The sequence below is a fragment of the Pelophylax lessonae genome, assembly GCF_965119305.1.
Source record: "Pelophylax lessonae genome assembly, chromosome: 3".
Taxonomy (NCBI): Eukaryota; Metazoa; Chordata; class Amphibia; order Anura; family Ranidae; genus Pelophylax; species Pelophylax lessonae.
Genome location: NC_138770.1, coordinates 181,432,065 through 181,440,676, shown reverse-complemented (window position 1 = coordinate 181,440,676; position 8,612 = coordinate 181,432,065). Strand labels below are relative to the sequence as shown.

Genomic DNA, 8,612 nt, shown 5'->3' with positions numbered 1-8,612 from the left:
ATCAGTACATTACAGAAAATAATGAACTTTATCACAATATGCTAATTTTTTGAGAGGGACCTGTATTTGTGATCTTTTAAGCATTTCTGGTTCATAAATGGAACTATAAATATCTGTCTTATCAGTTTTTAGCTGAGGAGACAATCTTTGATTTTTTACAGCAGGGGTCTCCAAACCTTCTAAATAAAGGGCCAGTTTACTCTCCTTCAGAATTTAGGGGGGCCGGACTGTGGTCAGTGGGAGTAGAAAATGTCCTGGCATAAGTGGGAGCAAACAATGCCCCATCATTGATGTCAGTGGGAGGCATTGTGCCACATCGTTGGTGTCATTGGGAGAAAAAGTTTCCCATCAATGTTGCCATTGTGAAGAATAGTGTTAAATTCATGTTAAGCTTGAGCCATGAAATAATCCACGCCAATCAGGTTTGCATTCGTCTCCATATGTTTACTCAGAATATATGCCATACAGCGGTTCACACCATCCTTCAATGGATGTGTGACACAGATTAAATTTGCTACAGAGTTTTTATAATACATAAATGGGCACAAGCCCAAGTTACAGATTATACAAAGTTTCACAATATTGCACAAGATTTCATAATACAGTCTAATTACACATACGGTCATCCTGACATTATAATGACGTCGAGTGAAAAGTTAGTCTAACAATTAAAAATTATTGATTGGGGGCTTTTTACATTTTACGGTAATAAGGGGCTTGTTTTCATAAACATCTCTTTCCGGGAATCTTATCATTTTTGGAAGAACATTTCATGTTATACTTGACACATATTCATAATAAAGACAACATAACAAACAGACTCAGACTGAAATCCTAAAACGTATTATTTTGAAAGTATATTCAAGGATTAAGAGGGGACTCTAGACTGCCATACTGAATATGGATATATGAACATATAATATAAAAGTCTTTAAGAGTCCTCAATATGTTCTCATCTTGACAGTCCCTCCTGAGTTTAGAATTCATCTGTGTCTTTTCTTTTATACTTTTAAACTTCTTCTGTGTCTTTAAGTTGGTTTTCGGGTATGCGGGTAACCATCTCATGGGCCGTCTTTATGTGAGACCTCGAGAGCTCAAAAGAACCAGTATTAGTAAGAGCAGTAGCCATTTTCATACAACATTTGCATAGCATTGGTACACATTTAACTACCAGTATAATCAATACTATAACTCCAACAATATACAGGATACCATGCAATATACCTGCGAACCACCCTCCAATACCAGTAAACCAGTTGGCAGGATTTAGCCAAGAAAGCCAGCTTTCCCAGCTACCTCCAATCCAAGCGGTTTCGGTATGTTCCTTACAAAAATAAAGCTTTAATTGCTGCGCCCTTTATACATGTGAAATGATTGCATCTTCAGCTTTCGTATCATTTCCTATGTAATTGCAGCATGAGGTTCCCACTACGGTACACATTCCTCCCTGACTAGCAGTAAGGTAATCCAACACCAGCCGGTGTTGCAAAACCTCCTTTTCAATCATTTTTAATTCAGTGGCCATTAATATGAAATTTCTGTTATACAGAGCAGTTATGTTAAACCATTAAATCAGCTAAATCTATAATAAAACTGAAAGCCTTTTTAATACAACATCTATTCACCCAAGGTATAGAAAATATTGGTCTTATCTCTCTATCATGGGACTCAATATTAATATCATCATCATTTCTTTCTGGGCCTTCATTCTGGGTTGGAATAGGTGTTAGTATTTCAAGATTAGTCTCTTTTTCAGTGTCATCTGCCATTTGTCCGAGGGTAGCCTGTACTGGAATATCCTGTTCAGTGAGGGCTCTTTTGAAGAAATGGGCAGGGATTTTATGCAGTTGTGTCTCTTTAAACTCATTGTGACTCATGTACCATGTAGCAGGCACATTAATAACTTCAAATTATTCTTGGCGATGTGTGAAATCATGCAATTCCTGATATCGATCTGTACTCCACATAAAATCTTTACCATCAAACCAATACCTGACATCCGCATTATCCATGCACTGAGAGTCTCCAATTGCTCGATCAGTATTCTTGAAACCTTTCTCAAGTAGTTCTGGCGGATAAATACGGGTAAAGTTAATACATACTGCTGGTATTCTCATTGGGGCCTTGGTAAATAGTAGCAGTGAAATGGCCTTGTCAACCATCTTAGCACTGATATTGCTGAAGTGAGCACCATCCTCTATCTCAGCTAGGGTACTGGGTATACCTAGTAAGGGCAAAGTCTTGTGTGAGATAGGTGAATGTGTGCATATCCAACACTTAGTGATTTCCAACTTCTTGGCAGCTTGCAACTGCATAGCCACAAAGGAATTATAGAAGGGTTGTCTCAACTTAGCATGTGAGTCTCTCTTCAGCCTTTGATCAAATCCAGACTCTGGGGTAATGTGTAACTTTTTAGTCATTACAGTAGCATTGAGGAAAATGGTATCATGCGTCTCACCTTTTTTTATCATGTGAGTCCATTCATACATCATGACCGTGATCCACACCAAGGCTCCTCCACTTAGGATAATTCCTCAGAAATGCATATCAGCTCTAGGTACTGTAAGAGACATTCTTCTGTATTCGTAGTCTTCTGGCTCGAGCCTGAGTCAATGATGGAGATGATCTAGAAGGTAAAGGTACAGAAAAGTCCTTGCCAGCAGTACACTGGCCTGTATGTTTGTTCAAAGCCACTGCTTTCTTACAATGGGAACCATGCACCCAATACTTGTAGTCTCTTAGCTTTACAACTGTGGGAAACACAAGAATAATCTGGAACGGTCCCTTCCACTTAGGGGACAGAGTAGTCTTTGGGGTGTGATTCTTGATGTACACCCACTCTCCAGAATTTAGTCCATGAGTCTTTTCACTTAGGTCCACTGGTTGTCCTGCTTTGGAAAAAGTATCAGAAAACACATTTGTGTTAAAGTCACTGTTTCTGATGTTACAGAAGCTGTAGGAAGTCTTTTAGGAGGGCGCCCAAACAATACATCTTCTCCTTAGGGGTAGTCCTGATAGTTGCTAGGGCTATAGGCAATGCTTCTACCCATGTGCTCTTTCCATTAGTAGTCATCTTGGCCAGATACCTCTTGGGAGGAATAGTGCCCCATCATTGGTTTTAGAGAAAGGAATTTGTGCCCCATCATTGGTGTTAGTGGGAGGAATAGTGCCCCATCATTGGTGTCAGTGGATGGAATTGTGCCCCATCATTGGTGTCAGTGGAAAGAATTGTGCCCCATCATTGGTGTCAGTGGATGGAATTGTGCCCCATCATTGGTGTCAGTGGAAAGAATTGTGCCCCATCATTGGTGTTAGTGGATGGAATTGGGCCCAATCATTGGTGTTAGTGGATGGAATTGTGCCCCATCATTGGTGTCATTGGAAGGAATAGTGCCCCCTCATTGGTGTCAGTGGAAAGAATTGTGACCCATCATTAGTGTTAGTGGATGGAATTGTGCCCCATCATTGGTGTTAGTGGTTGGAATTGTGCCCCATCATTGGTGTCATTGGAAGGAATAATGCCCCATCATTGATATAAGTAGATGAAATTGTACTCCAAGGGGCAGATAAAAACAAAAAGCAAAGGGCCGCATGTGGCCCCTGGGCCACAGTTTGGAGACCACTGCTTTTTCAGCTTGAGGAAGACTGTGTTAGGCATACAGGGTTCATTTCATTGCTGGCCAGGATGACCAGAAGCTCGGAGGGCAATACATCTACACTACAGAAACAGATAAAGACATTTCCCTTACTGCATAGGCTGCAAAGGGCATCTGCAGCTACTGATAGCAATTCTGAAGTTTCCTCATGCACATCTGGAATCAGCTGTTCTTGAATGTCATTGGCGGGGGGGGGGGGGGGGGTTTAAAATAGAAATGAAAGGCAAAACATTCTTGTATAGATAATAATAATAAAAAAAACTAATAAATAAATACCTTTTTCCCTTATTTTAAAAGTGATCATACTCCCACTGTTCTCTGAATGGTTGTGCAGTGGGGTGGTGTCAGGACAAGTCTGATCATTGGAGGAGAGTACATAGCATAGCTAGAGAACTGACCATGGTGTGTTCTCCTGCTTAGTGTGGTCAGTTTTTAATAGGAACGTAAGGGGACTGGCAGGAGCAAAAGGAGTTTGACACAAAGGAAGCAATAATACAAAGAGAATTGGAGACTTTCTCAAACAAGTACATGGTACAGCAGGCACATATGAGGAACAGGAAGTGTTGGGGTCCGGCCCCATAGCATGACTATTGCCACTGCTCATCCCTGCACAGCTTCTGGGCATGCCCAGAAGCTGTTTAGCAGGGAATGACGCGCCTGCACCGGAACTGACGAGCGGGGCCGGTGCAGGCGCATTGACTCCTCAGCTCCCAGGAGTCAACGCAAGCAGGAAGTGACGGTGTGGACTGCGGCCGCAGAGGGAGGAAGTAGAAGGATGGTAAGTATGCTTTCTTCAAAAACAAGGTAAGTAAAGGAAAAAAAATCGGCACTATCCATTTGTTTTTTAGGGGATTTAAAGCAAGCGGATGGCCCAAAGGTGTTTTTGAGGCCGGAACTCTGCTTTAAGAATTTACAATGTCCCCGAAGCACAGCACAACTATTGTCCAGCAAGCTGGTTCTGTCACTGCACTTGAACTGGTTACTTACTGTAGGGACCGGCTGAATTTCTGTCAGTGTGTGACCGTTCTTGCTTGGCAGAAGTCAATCGTTTGATCCACTTCTGTCTAAGGGACATGTTAGAAAACTTTTGTCAACTCAGTGGCTGCAGCCAATTGATCAGTGTATACGGTCAGTGCTGGGTCCCACTGTCAGAATACATTGTCCCAGTGGGGAAGAATTCCTCCATCTACCTTGTTTGTGTGGATAGAGAAATCCAATAGTTTTTTCACTCAGTCCACTGGCTGCTAGACCGCTAGTTACCCCCTGATTTAGAGGGACCATTAGAAGTTCTATATGACCAAATAAAAGAAAACGTTCCACCAAATTCTAAAGCATTCAATGATTTACTTTATATAGGCATATAATTCTCATTCAGTCTCGTGACTTTTTTACAGTCCCGTCGTTTACTTGTGTACAGTGTAAGATTCCTCTTTTTTGGCTAAATTTGGCTGTTGTGGTCAAGTCTCAATGCATATATGAAGGAGGTAGAGGGAAGTTATTGAACACACTGTGATTCTCTGGGATTTTAAAAGCTTCCAGACTAATACTTTCCAGACGGTCCATGCTGACAATTAGTATTGAAGAAGCTTCATAGCAAGTCCTTATCAAGAGGTAAGAAAAAATATATTTGTTGGTATACCATTTTGTGCTTACTATTAAATAACATTAAGCACTACCTGTCCTTCTCAAACCATATACAGTACAAACCAATGTTTAGTAACTAACGCTTGATGTGGCTTGTCTTATCTCAGCTATGCCTTGGAAAACCAAAACCATCTAGAGGGCTTCGTTCACACTTGTGGTTAGAGAGCAGGAAAAGCAAGTGGTTAAGCTGTGGTTTTGGAGAGTTTGATTTCTCTCACCTACCTCTGGAAGAAGCCTCCAGAATATAGGGCAGGGAGATACAAATAGCCAGCATGAATACCTATCATGCTGCAGCCAGTCCCTGGACGGAGGCACCCAGAAGGTGGCTGGTAAGGTGATAAATGTTCAGGAAGCCCTGCCGAGGATTCTTTCCTCTTCAGGAAGGGGTCCTTTCCACTTTGGGGGGGCTGGAGCCCCTGGGAGATAGACAGAGAGACAAGAAATTGCAGTCTGGGCATCAGTAGCTTCTGGGCTGAGGGCTTGGAGAAGATTGCTAGAGAAATATTTGCTGGAGAAACTACCTGTGGGTGATGGGTGGCAGACAGCTCCTGGGACACTGTGAGTAAAGACCCTGCTAGGGACTATTGGTTGTACAAGTGCCAGAGGTTACTATATGGATTGGGACTGCTACTATAGGGTCCTAGATATACTGGCCATTCCCTGTTATCGCCAGGAAAAGCTGCTATTAGAAGATTACAGAGACAATTGTTATCCTATTACTTGCTAATCTATTAGAGCAGTGGTCTCCAAACTGTTGCCCAGGGGCCAGATGTGGCCCTTGCTCTTGCTTTTATCTGGCCCTTGGGGCACTGTTTAATCCACTGATACCAACAATAGGACATAATTCCTCCCCACTGACACCATTGAAGGGACACAATTCCTCCCAATTACACAGACGATGGGGCACTATTACTACCAATGACACCAACAATGGGGCACAATTTCTCCAAATGACACCAACAATGGGGCCCAGTAACACCAACAATGAGGCACAATTTCTCCCACTGATACCATTGATGAGGCAATATTCCTCCCACTAATACCAATAAAGGGGCACATTTACTCCTACTGAAAAAACGTTGAGGCTCAGAATGAACACTTAAAGCGGTAATAAAATGGTGCGTTTTTTTTTTTTTTCGTACCCTGAAAGGTAATATCATACTGTGCTAGTGTGCATCGCACATTATGATAAACTTACCCGAAAACAAAGTTTTCCAGTACACATGGGCCGAATATCGGGCAGCATTAGCAGGTTCAATAGAAACTGTGCGACATTTGGCCAGTGTGTACAGCAGCCAGTCCCACAGAAGCCGGCCTGTCAAAGGAGAATGACTGGAAAAGGTCTGTCGATCGGCATCCAATCAGCACTTTCAGCCAGCCAGGGTGTTCTGGTGGGGGTGTCCCCTTGTCAGAACACAATAGCACAACAGGGGAGGTCGCTGCACTAACATCGGATTGTTAGTACAGTGGCTCTTCCCAAGCTCTTCAGTTTATTTTCTGTTCAACTCAGCCCATTGATTTAAATGGCACCCGTTCCAATCTATGCGACTTTAAAAAGGTGCCTGCACTACATTGATGCGACTTTTGATGCAATTTTGATCTAGAAAGTGTAAAGCTGCACTCAAAGTCGCACTCTGAATCGCGCAACTTTGGGGTCGCAATAGTGGTAAGGTAGAATTAGGCCACAGCTCTAAACACTACTTACACATAAATGAGGGTGGGAAAAGGTTGGTAATGGCGCTAACTGTTGTGAAAGGAATAGCACTAGATCCTATCGGTGTGTAAAGGTAGTGACCATACAATAAAAAATCCAAATGATGTTAAAGTGCAAGTGCCAAGTGACAGGATCTATATTGGGCTGGGAATATATAATGCCCACAAAGTGCTCAGTGCTGTAAATAAACGTGCGGCGTATCAAATATAGGTGCAAATCTATTTATTAAAGTGCAATATTGTGCAAAAATACAATCAAAGTAGGAGTGTTGTCCAAAAAATATATCAAGGTAAAAACTCTAAACACTACTGTGCTGAGAGCAGTGCTAGTGTAAAAGAAAAAAGGGTGGTGGATAAACTAAGGTAAGTGACAAAGTGCTGGTACCCGTGAAACCACCAGGTAACGCACTCACCCTTTTATTTTAACCCTCAAAATGGGGTATTGAATGCAGGCAGGAATGGTCTCTCCACATGCAGCGGATATGAAAAACTTCGGGGTTCAGTCTTTGATGGTTGGTCAACCCTTATGAGGATTTACCGGTCAGTGCTGTATTTTGGCCTAGGCTGACAAGGCCCAGGCCTAGGACGGCACTTTGCAGGGGGGCAGCAAAATAGCCACCCTCGCCTCCATCTGAGACTCCATTAGCCACTGGTTTCTAGAGCTGCCTGGCATCTAGCAATCAGTGATGTTACACCTTCTCCCACCCCCCTCCCTCTCTCTCTCTCCCCCACCTCCTCTCTCTCTCTCTCTCACCATCGCTCTCTCTCCATCGCTCTCTCTCTATTCCCCCCTCTCTCTCTATTCCCCCCTCTCTCTCTCTCTTCCACTCCCTCTCTCTCTCTCACCCCCCTCTCCCTCTCTCATCCCCCTCTTTCTCTCTCATCCCCCCTCTCTCTTTCCGAACACTCCCTCTTGCTCTCCCCCTCCAACACCCCCTCTCTATCTCCCAACAACCCCCCTCTCTCTCTCTCACCACCTCTCTCATACCCCTCACCCTCCCTTACCCACCCCCCTCTCTCTCTCCCCCCCCCCTCTCGTGAGATCTCAGGGGTTCTTGCTGGGACTTTTAGTCCTTCAATTTTGGAGGGAGTCACATCTGTTAAACAGGAAGGGGTGGGGGCAAATTTACATAGGAGGGGAGGGGGGCGCCCAATTTTAGTTTTGCCTAGGGCAGCTCAAAACCAAAATACACCACTGCCTCCGGTGGTGGGTCCGTTCTGGGTGTTGCTGCGTATCTCTCCCACACTGTGAAGTTTTTCATATCCGCTGCATGTGGAGAGACCATTCCTGCCTGCATTCAATACCCCATTTTGAGGGTTAAAATAAAAGGGTGAGTGCGTTACCTGGTGGTTTCACGGGTACCAGCACTTTATCACTTACCTTAGTTTATCCACCACCCTTTTTTATCTTTTACACCAGCACTGCTCTCAGCACAGTAGTGTTTAGAGTTTTTACCTTGATATATTTTTTGGACAACACTCCTACTTTGATTGTATTTTTGCACTTTAATAAATAGATTTGCACCTATATTTGATACGCCGCGCGTTTATTTACAGCACTGAGCACTTTGTGGGCATTATATATTCCTAGCCCAATAT

The 8,612-nt window shown here is 43.3% G+C and overlaps 1 protein-coding gene across 1 annotated transcript in view; it reads left to right on the top strand.

The window, feature by feature from the left end:
• The first annotated feature begins 5,180 nt into the window (after nucleotides 1–5,180).
• Nucleotides 5,181–8,612, top strand: part of TM4SF19 (transmembrane 4 L six family member 19) — a 21,793-nt gene continuing 18,361 nt past the window's right edge. The window contains exon 1 of the mRNA XM_082252426.1: nucleotides 5,181–5,267. The gene's annotated coding sequence lies outside the window, so the exon portion shown is untranslated. The remainder of the gene's footprint in view (nucleotides 5,268–8,612) is intronic.